Genomic DNA, 14,604 nt, shown 5'->3' with positions numbered 1-14,604 from the left:
CATAAAAGTCCTAGAAGCAAACCTAAGCAGAAAAGCCTCTGACATTTCTCTTAGCAATATCTTTTTTTATATATATATATATCTCCTCAGACAAGGGAAACAAAAGAAAAAATTAACAAATGGGATTACATCAAACTAAAAATTTTTTGCACAGATAAGGAAACAATACACACATACACAAAGAGACAGCTTACTAAAAGAGAGAACATATGGACCAATGATACATCTGATAAGGGCTTAATGTACAAAATTTATGAAGTACTCATATTACTCTGCACCAAAAAAACAAACTATCCAATTTAAAAATGGGCAGAGGTTCTGAATAGACACTTGTCCAATGAGGACATGCAGATGGCCAATGAAAAGATACCCAACATCACTAATTATCAGATAAATACAAATTAAAACCACAATGAGATATCACCTCAGGCATGGCAGAATGGTTATTGCCAATAAATCCACAAATGATAAGTATTGGTGAAAATTCATAGAAAAGGGAACCCTTGTGCACTGTTTGTGGGAATGCAAATTGGTGCCACCACTGTAGAAAACAGTATGGAGTTTTCTCAAAAGATTAAAAATGGAACTGCATTAAGACCCAGTGATTTCACTTCTGGGGATTTATCTGGAGAAATCCAAAACACCAAATTGAAAAAATAAATACACCTCTATGTTCATTACAGAGATATTTATAATAGCCAAGCAATGGAAGCAACCCAATGCCCATCAACAGATGAGTAAAAAGGCTGTAGTGTATATTCCCAATGAAATATTACTCATCCATTAAAAAAGAATAAAATCTTACCATTTGGAACAGCATGGATAGACCTAGAGGGTATTATGCTCAATGAAATAAGAGTCCAAGAAAGACAAGTACCATATGATTTCGCGTATATGTGGAATCAAAAGAACAAAATAAATGAACACACAAAATTGAAATGGACTCAGACATAGAGAGAACTGGTGGTTGCCAGAGGGGCATTGGATGAAAAAGTTGAAGGGACTAAGAAGCACAAATTGGTAGCTATATAATAGTCATGGGGAAGTAAGTAAAGCATAGGAAATATAGTCAATTACATTGCGATAACAGGTGGGGTACTAGAACTATGGAGGGGAATACTATGTAAAGTATATGCTTGTCTATCCATTAAGTTGTACACCCAAAACCAACACATAAAAAAACAGCAACATGCCCAGCCAGTGTAGCTCAGCAGTTGAGTGTTAACCGAGGAACTAAGAGGTCATGGGTTTGATTCCTGGTCAGGGCACATGTCCGGGTTGCAGGCTTGATCCCCTGTAGAGGCCATGCAAAAGGCAGCTGATCAATGATGTATATATCTCTCTATCCTTCTCCCTTCCTGTCTTAAAACCAATTAAAACAACAACAAACAGACCAAGAGGCTGAGGACCAGAGGAGGAAATAAGAGGTAGGCCAGAAGTCACGGTGGTAACACTGCCACCCCTATTGCAGGCTTTGGTTCTCTCTGTGGCTAGGAGAAGGGATGGGTTGGTGAGTTCCTGTGACTGAACTATAAACTGAAACGTGGAGAGCACTGCCCAGATAAACCAATATGCTGGCTACACCCTGGGCTAGCCCACAAGTCTATTAAACATGCAATACAGGGAACAAAGATTTATGCCTACAAGAAACTTGTTCTGACTTTCAAGAAAGAAGCCTACCAATGAACTTGGGTACACACCTTCTGTGTAAAGTTGGAGACGATCTGTACTGTGCTTGGGTAAACGCAGAGTGGTTTTGAACATATGGTAAGTGCTTGATGACCATTTTATGCTTGCTAGATTGTTTATTCTATTAAAGTTTACATATGTTCTTTTCATATGTTTTCTCTTTTTGTAACTCAACTTCAGTACACAACACAGAATCATCATAGAGAGGGATTTTTAAAGGTGCACGATCCCTAGTCAGTGTGTCTCAAGTTTTCCTTTTCTTAGAATATGTTGACTGATATATATAATCTATATTTTGTATATGAAATAAAACAAGGCAAAAATTTGTTTCTTTTGAGAGTTAACTTTTATACTTAATATAATAAACTGCAGATTTTTCTTAAAGGTAAAATCTTCCTTTCAAAGAGTTGATGAGAAAGGTAGCATGCAATAAAAAATTCACAGCTCAAATTTAAGGTCCTGGGAAAAGTACAAACGGAGTATGTTTTCTGACTTTAGGAAGATAGCATTTTTATTTGATTGTTTTTTACAGAGTCAGAAAAACCCGGAATGCAGTCAGGGGAGCTGAGAGGCAACAATCCTTCTTGCATTTTTCCCTGTGAAGGAGTCAGGACGCTGTCCTCTGGCTGCAGGGCCCATGTGATCAGCCGGGCTCACAGTGTGGAGGTGGCTCAGTTTGGCCAGTCGAATTCTTGAATTTCAGCATATTTTGTTTCTGAAAAAACAAAAAACCAATTATTGATAGCTATACTGACCTCAGATATGCAGTCTATCACAGTGAAATGACCTTTTCTATTCATAACATTGCCAATTAAGGTGACCCTGAACTTGCCTGGCTGGGTGCCTCAGTTGGTTAGAGTGTTGCCCTGTGCACCGAAAGGTTGCAGGTTTGATTCCTGGTCAGGGAACATACGTAGGCTGTGGGTTTGATCCCAGTCAGGGTGCAAATGGGAGGCATCCGACTGATGTTTCTGTCTCACATTGATGTTTCACTCTCTCTTCCTTCCTCTCTCTCTCAAATTAATAAACATATTCTTGGGTGAGGATTTAAAAAAAAAAAAAAAAAAAAAAGGACACTCTGAACTTGTTGACATAAATTCCATGGGTGAAAAAAAAACAAACACCAGATATTTTTCTTGAATTTCGTGTTTTTAATCACCAGTGTGGTTTTGATCACCTTTTTTTTTTTTCTTTGCCAGTCATGCTCTGCCTTACCAAGACATTCTTTGAAACATCACCCCAATGTCCTCTGGGTTTCATCATTAGAGAACATTATCATAAGATTATATTAGCTGTGACCACCTTTCAAGCTGTGCTTGCTGAGGGGACTGAGCCATTTCTGCTTTAACTCTCTATCCTGCATTGGGCCAACGAGGGCTTTGAACATAGTAAATGCTCAATGGTTGTAATCTATTATAGAATTTTGAAATTGAGCTAAACTAGGAATGGTCATCATCAATTTATAATTAAAACAAGAGTCAGATTAGGGCTTTTTCCTTCTCAACCTCGGCCTCCACAACCCAACTCCCAGCCTACCATGGAAGTTCTGGGGCCTCATCCCGGCTCATCTCCCTGCTCTGTACCTTCCTGAGTCTCAGCTCCACTCCCCACTCAGGTCTTTTCCCAGGCATGCCTTCCCTTTTCCCCTCCACCTGTCTTCCCTGCTCAGCCTCTGCTGCCCTGGGCTCTGGGAACTGCTTTTAAGAAGGGGCAGAAGCATAAAAGTCAGGGTTTTTGGTATGTCAAGACATCTATGAATAACAGTCATTATAGAGCTACCTTTTACTAAAGATCTCCTATGTACCCAGATAATATGCTTAACACATACCTCAAACGTGTTGTTTACTTAGCCCCATGACAGAGAACCATTCCTTTTGCTAATTAATTCGCTTAAAAGCTATCTAATGAGCAGCACAGTGAAGAGCCTTGCTCTAATGGAGCTTCTGTTCCTATGGAAAGAGAGAGACTAAACAAGTAAACAAGGTAATTTCAGACAGTGACTGCACCAGGAAAGAACCGACACTGGGTAATGATGCAGTGGTGCTGCTTTAAATAGCAAGTTCAGGGACACGCTCTCCAAGGGGGTGACATTAGTGCTGAAACCCGAAGGAGGTAAAGGAGGCTGGCAGTGTGAAGAGCACTCATGCACTGGGACCAGCATGGGCAAAGGCCCTGAGGAGGGTGTGGCTTATCACAACACTAAGATTTCTGAGGGTCTGTCTGCTTTCTCTGCTAGAATCTGAGTAATGCCAGATCCCTTACATACCTGCTGGAAACTGGACTTTCTAAACCCAGTATTCTCTAGGCTCAGCTGGACACTCTAGTCCAGTGTTTTTCAACCTTTTTTGGGCAAAGGCACACTTGTTTCATGAAAAAAATCACGAGGCACACCACCATTAGAAAATGTTAAAAAATTTAACTCTGTGCCTATATTGACTATATATAAAGTAATTCTCTTGAATAGGAATCAAATAAACACAAAGAAAGTATTTTATAATTACTTTATTATGAAATATTAAGTAAACAAAATAGTGAAAAATTATAAAATTCTTGTCTTGTCTGCACCTACGGCACACCAGGCAACATCTCGCAGCACACTAGTGTGCCGCGGAACAGCGGTTGAAAAATGCTGCTCTAGTCTACCCATAAGCATTTTCTTTAGCCTACAAGATAAGGTCAAAACTCCACCCCTGCTTGGCCTTTATCTTGGTATCCAACGGACTCACTTTGTATTTGTTTTCTCCTGGCTTATTTTTCCATCATCACATCTGCCCTGGCATTTGCGATGCTCAGAAGATTCATTCAACAGATATTCCAAGCATCGACCTTATGCAGGCACTGCGATAGGGCTTGGGACCCACCAATTAATGTTTACAACTCTGTGCAGAATTTCCATTTTGAAAATGAGAAAAACTGGAGTCATGGGAAATTAAGTGAATTGCTCAAGGCTAAGTGGCATAATTTTAACCCAAGCATTCTGATTCCAAATCCAATGTGTTTTCCAGTGCCTGACTGCAAGATTAAGGTGGGATATATGTTAACAATTTGGTCTTTTACCCTGTGGGTGAATGGCTTCCAAAATGATTACACTTACAAGCTTTAACAATACAGATTCCTTGGCCCCACCATCAGAGATTCTGACTCAGTAGTTTTTGGGGGGATGGGTGCTGGAACTCTGTAGCACCCTTGGGTGACATAAGAAAAGGGGCTTGTGGACCACACTTTGAAAACTGGTACTGCTATGGCTCTTCATTTGTTTTCCCAATTCTCATGCATAGGCAACACCGAACCTGGACAATTGTTTTGTAAGTACATTTTATGATGATTTAAACATGGACATGGATTAAAAAAGAAAAAGCGGTGTTTGTGTCATCTTTTCTAATCTGGACAGCATTAACAAACTTTGCTTTGAAACAATTTTTGCTGTTTAATAAACTGACTTTCCCCTCTTTTCTCCTGTCCTGTTTGAAGTCTCTCTTGTGGTCACTGCTTCATGCCCTCGGCCTTCTGTCTGTGGCTTCCCAGAAGCAGGCCTCCCGGCCACAAAAATGGCCGTGGCTCCCAGCCTCCCTGGCTCAGCCCAGCGGCTCCGGCCACGCTCACTCTTCACGGCAGCTCAGAGCAGGAGTTTTTGCAGCCACGGGGAAAAGGAGCTGGGAGAGGCTGGTTTTAGTATTTCCCCAACCTCAAGCATTCTAGCCAAACTGCAGGTTATGACTTCAGTGTACTTGTGATTCTTCCTTTAAGAAAAGAGCTATGGTGTCCATAATCACTCCTTGTCTTTTTTTTTTTTTTAATTATAGATTTTCTTTCTATTTTGTTTAGCTTTGTGGCACACCTAAAATCAGATGTAATTATTTATGTAATTGCTTTGTGTTCCTACTCTATTCGAAGGTCTCCTAAGGCACGTGATTCACTATTTATGAATTTAAACAATTTTCAGTCCCTATATAAAAATATCGTACCCATGCACTTGCAGCTCAAGTTACAAAAGGAGGCCCTGTCTGGTGTGGTGTAGGTGCTTCGAAGAGCAAAACTGCAGTGACCCATCCGTGTTCTGTTCCCACACAGTTTGCCTCAGCCTCCACGGCCCACTGTCCCCTCACTGTTCCCAGGGATATTTCCCTGGAAACCAGAGGGAGAGGCAGGGAACCGAGAGAAAATTCCCCTTTCCACGTGGTCATGGACTCTCAGAGTCTCCCCAGAGGCGAGGCCTCGGCAGGAGGTCTGCGTGAGGTGCCCCTCTCCCACCTCAGCCGCGCGGACTCTGGTGGGTGGGAGCTGTGAGTGTTTATTGAGGGCCTACCATGCACCTGGCGCCTCAGAGTTGTTTTGATCTGTTATAAACATCTCTCTCTTCAAGCAGAAGGGCTGCACGTGCCGATCGTCATCGGTAGCTGTCTTGGTGACTGGGACTTTCTGGGAGCCCTCGGCCTCAGGGAGCACACACCCACCACCTGGGCTTGCAGGGCTCCCTGATGGGCCCCCAAAGATGACAATTCCTCTGGCCGTGCCCATTGCGGGGGGCACCTGGATACACTTCCTACAGCCCCACCAGATCCACCCCCCTGCTCCCAACCTCTGTCTGATTTATCTAAGAACTGACCACAGAGTGTCATCAGCAAGCCTCTGAGCATCCGGAAATGTTTCGGTTCTTTCTCAGGCACTTAAAGGGTAGGGCTGGAGGGGACCTTGTCCCTGAATTTTCCTCCAAGCGGGTGGTCATGGATCTTAGACCCTCCACAGCAGCATGACCAGGGGAAGCCAGCGAACCTTGTTTACTCCAGTGCAATGAGGGACTTTGCAGCCTTGGAGTCCCTCCTAATTTTGCTTGTGGGGTTGAGGATCACCCCCCCTCCAGTCACTATCCCACAAACACCCCCTGATGTGAGGGATGTGGGCTACTCTCTAGGGGAGATGAGGCCTCATTCTGGTTTCATAACCTTTCCATTCAGTGGATGGTGGGGACAGGGGAGAATCCGGGATTGGTGTGAGCTGGCTTCTAAGGTGGACGCCCTGGAATCTGCATCATGACTTCCCTGGGGTTTGGTAAACTTGGCTCTGCTCCTCCAGGTGTTTAATTAGAGAGGTGGAGGCAGGGTTGTTAGGGTTTCTGGACAGGGGAACGTTTACAACAGGCAAGTAGCTTCATGACACTGGGCCCTGTCTGGGCCATCGGGGCCAAGCAGGACCCCTTGCAGCAGCCAAGGCAAGGGTATGAGGAGAAGTTCCAGCTCGAGAGAGAGAGAGAGAGAGAGAGAGAGAGAGAGAGAGAGAGAGAGAGAGAGAGAGAGAGAGAGAAAGAGAATTCTGGCAAGGAGTGGGCAGAGTGTCAGGCGCCAAGCCAGGCAGCTGTGGTTTGGGGCAGGGTTCCAGGGCCAGGAGGGAACTGGAGTGCCAAATGGAAGCTGAGCAGGCGCCCAGTCATATGCTAGACTTGGCCCACAGGGTGAGTTTACACAGAAATGCTCTGGCTGCAGGGCACCTGGGTGCCAAAGAGCTTTCCTCGGGCACTTGGATGCTGGGCTTAGGGCAGCAAGACTGACTGATCCCTCTCCCACCAGCAGCCAAGGTCCCCGATTCTGAGACAATAGGCTTGTGTAGGATCCGCTCAGCTCCCCAGCAGGCAGAGTAAATGAGCAGACGTTCCAGGGATTGAGATTACCTTCACCTTCATCCTTCCCACCAGATGCTTTTCCTGGAGGGGCAGCCGCTCCTGCAAACTGAAACAGATGAGGTCTTGTTCCTAATAGACTTTAAAATTTTTTTTTTATTGATTTCAGAGAGGAAGGAAGAGGGAGAGAGGGGTTGAAACATCAATGATGAGAATTGATTGGCTGCCTCCTGCACGCCCTCTCTGGGGACCAAGCCTACAACCCAGGCATGTGCCCTTGACTGGAATCTAATCCGGACCCTTCAGTCAACCCGGACACTCTACCCTCTGAGCCAAACCAGCCAGGGCTAAATTTTTATTTTTATCTCTAAAATACACAGACACACAAAGAGACTGTAGGTGACAGACAGATAGATATGTACATCTATATGTATATAGAGACACACACACATATAGATAGGCCTTAAATACAGAGCAGATGAATTCCTAAGATTCCCTACTGAAATTCAATTTTTGAAAATAATTTCTACTTGAAACTTATCAAGGCAACATCTCCTGATGGACCTGTATGCTCTCTTTAATTGAATAACAGGATATACCTTTCCCCCACCCCTCTTTTCTATTTTATTATCAGGAAGCTCAGAGCTAAACTTCATATTTAATTTCATTACTTTTTTAGGTTAAATCTTCTAATTTAGTTGTTGTCTTTTTTCAACTAATTTTAGTACCTGTCTTCTATATACATAGTTTTTTGACATAATAATTTTATGGATATTTGTTAGGTGCAATTTTGGATAATTTTAAAAGTGAATAATGAGTAAATAATAAATAAATGAGTTGATTTTTCTAGAATCTTAAAAATATGCACCAGGAAAGTTGATCAATCGATGAATTATTAAGTTCTGGAAAGGCAGGATTCTATTGTAATAAGCAGTATCCTGTCACAGAACCACCTGGATGGAGTTTGATTCTAGGACTCACCCTCTGAGGCTGAGTGTGAAAGTGTGTCCTCTGGTGAGGAATGGATTCCTCAGAAGTACCTGCAGCGGGAGGCACTCCAACATGGTCTGCTCTGCCAGCGTCCCGCACTTTGTACCTACTGTCTCAGCCGTATTTACAAACACAGCTCGGAATGTTGGCCACATCCTTGCTGGGCAGTTGGGACAATGCTTTTGCAGTCCTTTATCTGATCCACTAGGTCAACACGGCGCCTTGACTCAAAGATAGCAAGGCAGAGAAAGGCCTGCAGTGTCACTGAGTCCATTCCTCAGGGTGGGGCAGGAGTGAGAAGCAACCTGATCTGCCCCTTCTACCTCAGGGGAGAAGCATGTGGTGAACTCTCTTTATGCCCAGAGTGAGCCGCTGGCACTGGCCATCTCAGGAGTACCCAAGTTCGTTTCTCATTTTGGCACCTCTCCTTTACTTATCTTCATCCTTGCTGCATTTTTGGAGATCACTTGCTGAGGCAGGAATGTGTGTTCAGAAAACCTTCCACAAACCTTTCCTGGGCCAGTAGCTGATGGGCTTCCTAGCTTCATTAACCCTGGTTGAGGGGGGTCAGGCATCTGGGGGGTTTTGCCGACCCTCGATGCTATGGGTCGAGTATGGAGGACAGTACTGCCCCCCAACAAGGTCGCCAAGATGAGCCATCCCCTTGCCAAGTTCTCCAGGCGGGGGCCCCTGGGGTGGAGTGAAGGCTTTCAGATCCCAGTCACCTCGGGCCTATTTCCCTCTGCGCAGCTCGCCAAGCCCTGAGTGCTTATTCTCAAGCCTCATTCCTTCGGCCAGAGAAACGTTTAAGACCACCTGAGATTGTCTTAAAATAAGTAGAGAACTGAAAGGGGGAAAAGGGATCCAACTTATTTTGTGTAACTTTGGAGGGGCAGAGCTAGGATCCATAAACATAGCTTACTAGTAGAAGGAAGCAGAATTGGATTCAAAATAAGGAAGGCTTTTCTATCCCTTAGAGTTGTTCAGAAGCGGATTGAGGCCATGCACAGAACAATGGAAAAAGAAAACATGCTCTCTACATACAATCAAATATTTTCCAACCTTAAAAGGAGGAAACTGGCATATACTACTATGTGGATAAATCGGGAGGACATTGTGCTGAGTAATGTATGCCAGCCACACATCCTGTATGATTCCATTTATACAAAGTGTCTGGAGTAATCAAATTCATAGAGATAGAAAGCAGAATGGTGATTGTCAGGGGCTCGGGCATTGGGGGAGTGGGCAGTTATTGTAATGGGTACAGAGTTATCGTATAATGGGATGATGTAGAGATCTGGGGATGAATGTGGTAATGACTGCATAATAATGCGAAGGTACTTAATGCTACAGAACTGTGCACTTAGAAATGGTTAAAGGGAAAGATTTTGTTATACATATTATCACAATAAAAAATTAAATAGGTAGCATTTGAGATTAAATGGCCCTGTGTGTGACAGTGAAAGAAAAGTGGCTATTAAGCAGCTTATCACATTAGCATGGGCATGCCTCTTTGGTAGTAGCTGCTGGTTTAGTTTGGTGAAACAGTGCCAGACACCACAATCTCATTGAAGGAAGAGGTTCGTTACTCAGTTGTTGTTTTTAATATTTTTATTGATTTCAGAGAGGAAGGGAAAAGGAAAAAGAGATGGAAACATCAATAATGAGAGAGAATCATTGATTGGCTGCCTCCTGCACACCCTCCCCTGGAGATGGAGCCCATAACCCTGGCATTTACCCTGCCTGAGAATCAGACCCATGACCTCCTGGTTCATAGGTGAACACTCAACCACTGAGCCACACCTGGCCGGGCTCATTACTCACTTTTAAAGACGACTAGAAAATAGGGCAGAGGGTCACTATCCCATAGGAAAGGAGTCTCATTTGCTGCCTTCTAGTATTTATGTGTGAGTGGCAGGGTGGGTACTCATTAGCTGCATGGTGTAGCAAGAGGCATGTGGTGTTGAAGAGAGATTCTTTCTAGATATTCTAGGTCAGGGGTCCTCAAACTTTTTAAAGTGGGGGCCAGATCACGGTCCCTCAGAGAGCTGGAGGGCCGGACTATATGAACTACTAATTCCTACTGTAACACCTCGGCTGCGCTCACTGCCCAAAAAACCTGGCGGGCTGGATCAGACTCCTCTGCGGGCCACATGTGGCCCGCGGGCCGTAGTTTGAAGACCCCTGTCTAGGTTCTAGCTCTTCTGGAGTCTCACTTTCTGTATCTGTAAAATGGGAATAAAATCTTTCTTAAAGAAGTAAAGAAGTAGCCTATGTCTATGAAATATCTAACACATAGTGATTATCCACAAAAATGCTCATTAATATTAGTCTCCTACAATATTCATTTTTTTAAACTTTTTACTCTTTAAAATACATCTTGCCATTATTTGTCTGTCAGTGAGTATGGGTCCTGCCACACATATCTTAGCAACCAGGAAATGAAGTTAACACTGCAAAATACATTATTCTTGTTCTGCATCGACATGTCAATGTAACCCCACACTGTTTTGGATATTCTGGAGTGTTTTCCAAAGGAAGGGTGATTATTTCTTATTTTGGTTTATTGAGACCTTTCGTCCGCCCCCAACTCCATCAGTAGCAGAGCTGAGACTTACCTCTTGACCCAAGAGACCCTTGGCACCACTGCATGGCTCACTGAAGTTTCTTGCAGCTCTCATGTAATTATCTTAATCAGACTCTTATGGAAGGCGTCCAGGACATACCTCATGAGCATTCTACACACTTGCCAGAGGACAATTTGGAGAAGAAGGCCAAAGCCAACCAGGGGACATGAAGGAAGCAATCACCAACACTATCTGTGGGGCACTCTCCTCTCCTACACATACCTGCCTGTATTTACCCAGGCCTTGAACTGATAAACTGGTAGAACATGGAATCTTCCAGAAAAACTTAAGGAATAGAAACACTGAAATGTGAAACTACTGTTTCCCCTTGTCCACAGATCTCTGGGGCCATGAGGTGCATGGCACCACACAAAAAGGACAGTTTTGGTGTGTGTTGGATAAGGTGACCAGATTTTAACATTGGTAAAGTGGGACACCATTGACCGGATTGGGGGGGGGGGGGAGTTCTTGATTAAAAATTTGATCTATATTATATTATGTTGTACTATAAATTATTATATACATATTGCTTAAAAACACAGTAAGTAGGTACATAATTACATGAACATATTTTATTGTTAGTTTATAAATTAAATTAATTTGATTGTTATAAAGTAACTATATTTTAAAAATTATTAAAATTTTAATCCTATATTTCTTTCTAAATAATAACTACTAACCTGTATTATTTTTCCTCTGAATTTGCCATAACGTAAGTCGTAAGTGTCACTTTCAAGGCCAGCGCTAGACTTTTTTCCGCCACTATAAAGAGTACTGTCTGCTAAATTCAAGAAAATTTATGTATTTATGAAATAAATAAATAAATTACTTACTTAAATTATCTGAATAGCTGATTTGTAATGACATCAGTTGTTTAACTAGCTTACCAGCACGCAGTATGATATGTATTGTCGGAGAGATAGTTACAAAATGTTTTTGTCGTTGCCAATCCCCAAAAATGCCATTGTTCATTAAGTCCAAACAATGGTGGTCGAATTCTAACAACTGATCAACAATGCGAAATTTGATAAGCAGTTCTCCATAATCAGTTCTCAACAATTACTTGTTATTATTAAAGTTTAACATTATAAAATTAACAAAAATAATATAAAACTTATATCCTGGCTAAATAGCCACATGGCCGCCGAAAACCTTATATTCCCTTCCCGTTCTCCCGCTGTTCCCTAGCTTGGAGTGCATTCTTTCCAAAAATCGGGACTTTTTTAAAATGCCGCGGGACAAATTGTTAAAAATCAGGACTGTCCCGCCAAAAGCGGGATGCCTGGTCACCTTGGTGTTGGAGCCAGCATGAAGTACCTCTGCCTCTTCCCACGCTCACGGAGTACAGTTGGCAACACCTGAAAGTGACAAGAGCCCATAGGTTAGGGCTGTCCAGCCTTGCCCAACAGTGCTTCGGCTTCGATTTACCTGCTCCCCCTCTGCCTGCTGCCTCTTAGATGGGGAGAGTGATGTTACACCGTAAGTCCCTAATTGTCTTGACAAGTAATTCACCGTTATCCTTACTTCACCCACAGGTTGATGTCTGATATAAAAGGTTGCTTAAACCCATTGGTGACAAAAACCTAATTTCAACTAATTTAAGCAAAAATGGTAAAATATAGGCCCTTGGGATATCTGAGGGTGAATCTAACTAACCTGAGTTCAGGAGCCCGAGTCATATCATGATAACATTTTACACTTTCTTTTTTTCTATATTTCTTGTATTTTCCTTCATTTTCATTCTCCCTACTTGGTAGCAATGATAGCCATCAATATATTCAGTTTCATATTGTTAATGTAAAAAACATTCAAACCTGTAAAAAAAATTTTTCTGAGTTTGAGCCAAACTCAACAATTTCCAGGAAGCAGAATCTGAATGTATTGAGATAATGCTCTGGAGAATGGCAGTTTTTCACCAATTTTTTAAAAATATTTAAAAAAATTTTTATTTTATTTTATTGATTTTTTACAGAGAGGAAGGGAGAGAGATAGAGAGCTAGAAACATCGATGAGAGAGAAACATCGACCAGCTGCCTTTGCACACCCCCCACCAGGGATGAGCCTGCAACCAAGGTACACGCTCTTGACCGGAATCAACCCGGGACCTTTTAGTCTGCAGGCCGATGCTCTACCACTGAGCCAAACTGGTTTCGGAGGTTTTTCACCAATTTTTATAAATTACCATCAACGGAGGAGAAATAAGTAGGTTCCTTGAAATCCACTGGCAATAGATTAGGGAGGTGGGAAGAAAGCAAAGAGGAACTTCTAGGATAGGATGAAAAGTAAAATAAGACACATGCTTCTTTTACATAGGTGGGTACAGGACAGTTAACAGTCAACAAAGAGCACAATAACAATAACAATGAAGGAATTTGTGGTCTCCACCCTGGTGCCATGATGCATTGGTTGTTCCCCGAGGGGAAATGGGGAGGGGGAGAGGAAAGTTACAAGCTACCCTGACATTCCAAAAGTATGGTATCAAAGATGCAAAAAGATAACAGTCTCAGTTAAGATAAAAGTTGATCTTTGTTAGAAGAAGTACCAGCCTAGAACCTGACTGTCCACCATAGACTGCTTTTTAATTATAAGTTTTAAATTGTCCTAACCTGTTTGGCTCAGTAGATAGAGCATTGGCCTGTTGCAGACTGAAGGGTCCAGGTTCAATTCTGGTCAAGGGCATGTACCTTGGTTGTAGGCACATACCCAGTAGGAAGTGTGCAGGAGGCAGCTGATCAATGTTTATAACTCTCTATCCCTCTCCCTTCCTCTCTAAAAAATCAATAAAATATTTTTTAAAAAAGAAGTTTTAATTTCAGACGATGCTTTGTAGTTACTTTAGATCTCTGAGTTTGCAAGACTTCCACGCAGGCCTTCCCTGAGTTAGTTAGATTAGCATGTGGCCTCTTTTACATACACAATATTATTTTCACAGCTGGCATAAACACTAAGCATACAGAGTCTTTTAAAAAACTTTTGCCATTGTCAGATGAAGTTCTACAGGCTGATGAAATACCAAAAATAAGATTTAGTTTGTTTTCAAGCTTCTTATAGTGAATGGGTTAAGCCCCTGAGGTAACTGGAGTTTGAGTGTTAGAAGAAAGAAAAGATCATTTTGAAACAGGATGTGTCTGTATGTGAGGCCTCTAGAAGGAATTTGGAGAGTCAGGGGACTAATTGAATGCCATTGAATGCCTAAAATAAAGAAATGTGGATTCCAAGACAAGGGAGAAAAAGAAAAGGGCACTTGAGAATTGTTGCAACTTTGATTAGGGCTCTGAGGATAATCACCCTTTCTGTGTCATTTCCAGCAACTGTAGTAGGTACCTGGGCTCCAGATAACCATGATGCATGGCAATTTAAACATAAAACTCTGTCACCACATAAAGTGTATGCAAATGAATTGGCAAGACTCAAACCTGGGAAACCAAGGGTTTGACTCTCTCTCTTAGGAATCTGGCAGGTCTCAGAAAAGGGAATAGAAAAAGGAGCATACTATAATCTGACCAAAATGAAGTTTACAGCATAATTAATTATAATTAAAACACCTCCAAACTTGGTAAAGAACTGTAGAATTACAAGGGAAAGTTGTAGAAAAAGCATTTTTCTAACAAAACACATTCATTGTAGGAGATAAAAAAAACTTCTGTTCTGGCCAAGATGGAGTAACAGGAAATAGAGTTACCA

General features: G+C 42.3%; 1 long non-coding RNA gene across 1 annotated transcript; it reads right to left on the bottom strand.

Annotated features, from left to right (window-relative positions):
• Window positions 1–2,237: 2,237 nt before the first annotated feature.
• LOC311618883 lies at window positions 2,238–8,413 on the bottom strand. Its single transcript, XR_014794402.1, has 3 exons — window positions 8,285–8,413; window positions 7,355–7,412; window positions 2,238–2,404 (listed from the first exon to the last, which is right to left on the bottom strand). It is a non-coding gene; the product is annotated as an uncharacterized lncRNA (long non-coding RNA).
• Window positions 8,414–14,604: the final 6,191 nt, after the last annotated feature.

This window comes from Pipistrellus hanaki (genome assembly GCF_964339955.1).
Source record: "Pipistrellus hanaki genome assembly, chromosome: 3".
Taxonomy (NCBI): Eukaryota; Metazoa; Chordata; class Mammalia; order Chiroptera; family Vespertilionidae; genus Pipistrellus; species Pipistrellus hanaki.
The sequence above is the reverse complement of the archived record's forward strand: the minus strand, read 5'-3'. Positions and strand labels throughout refer to the sequence as shown.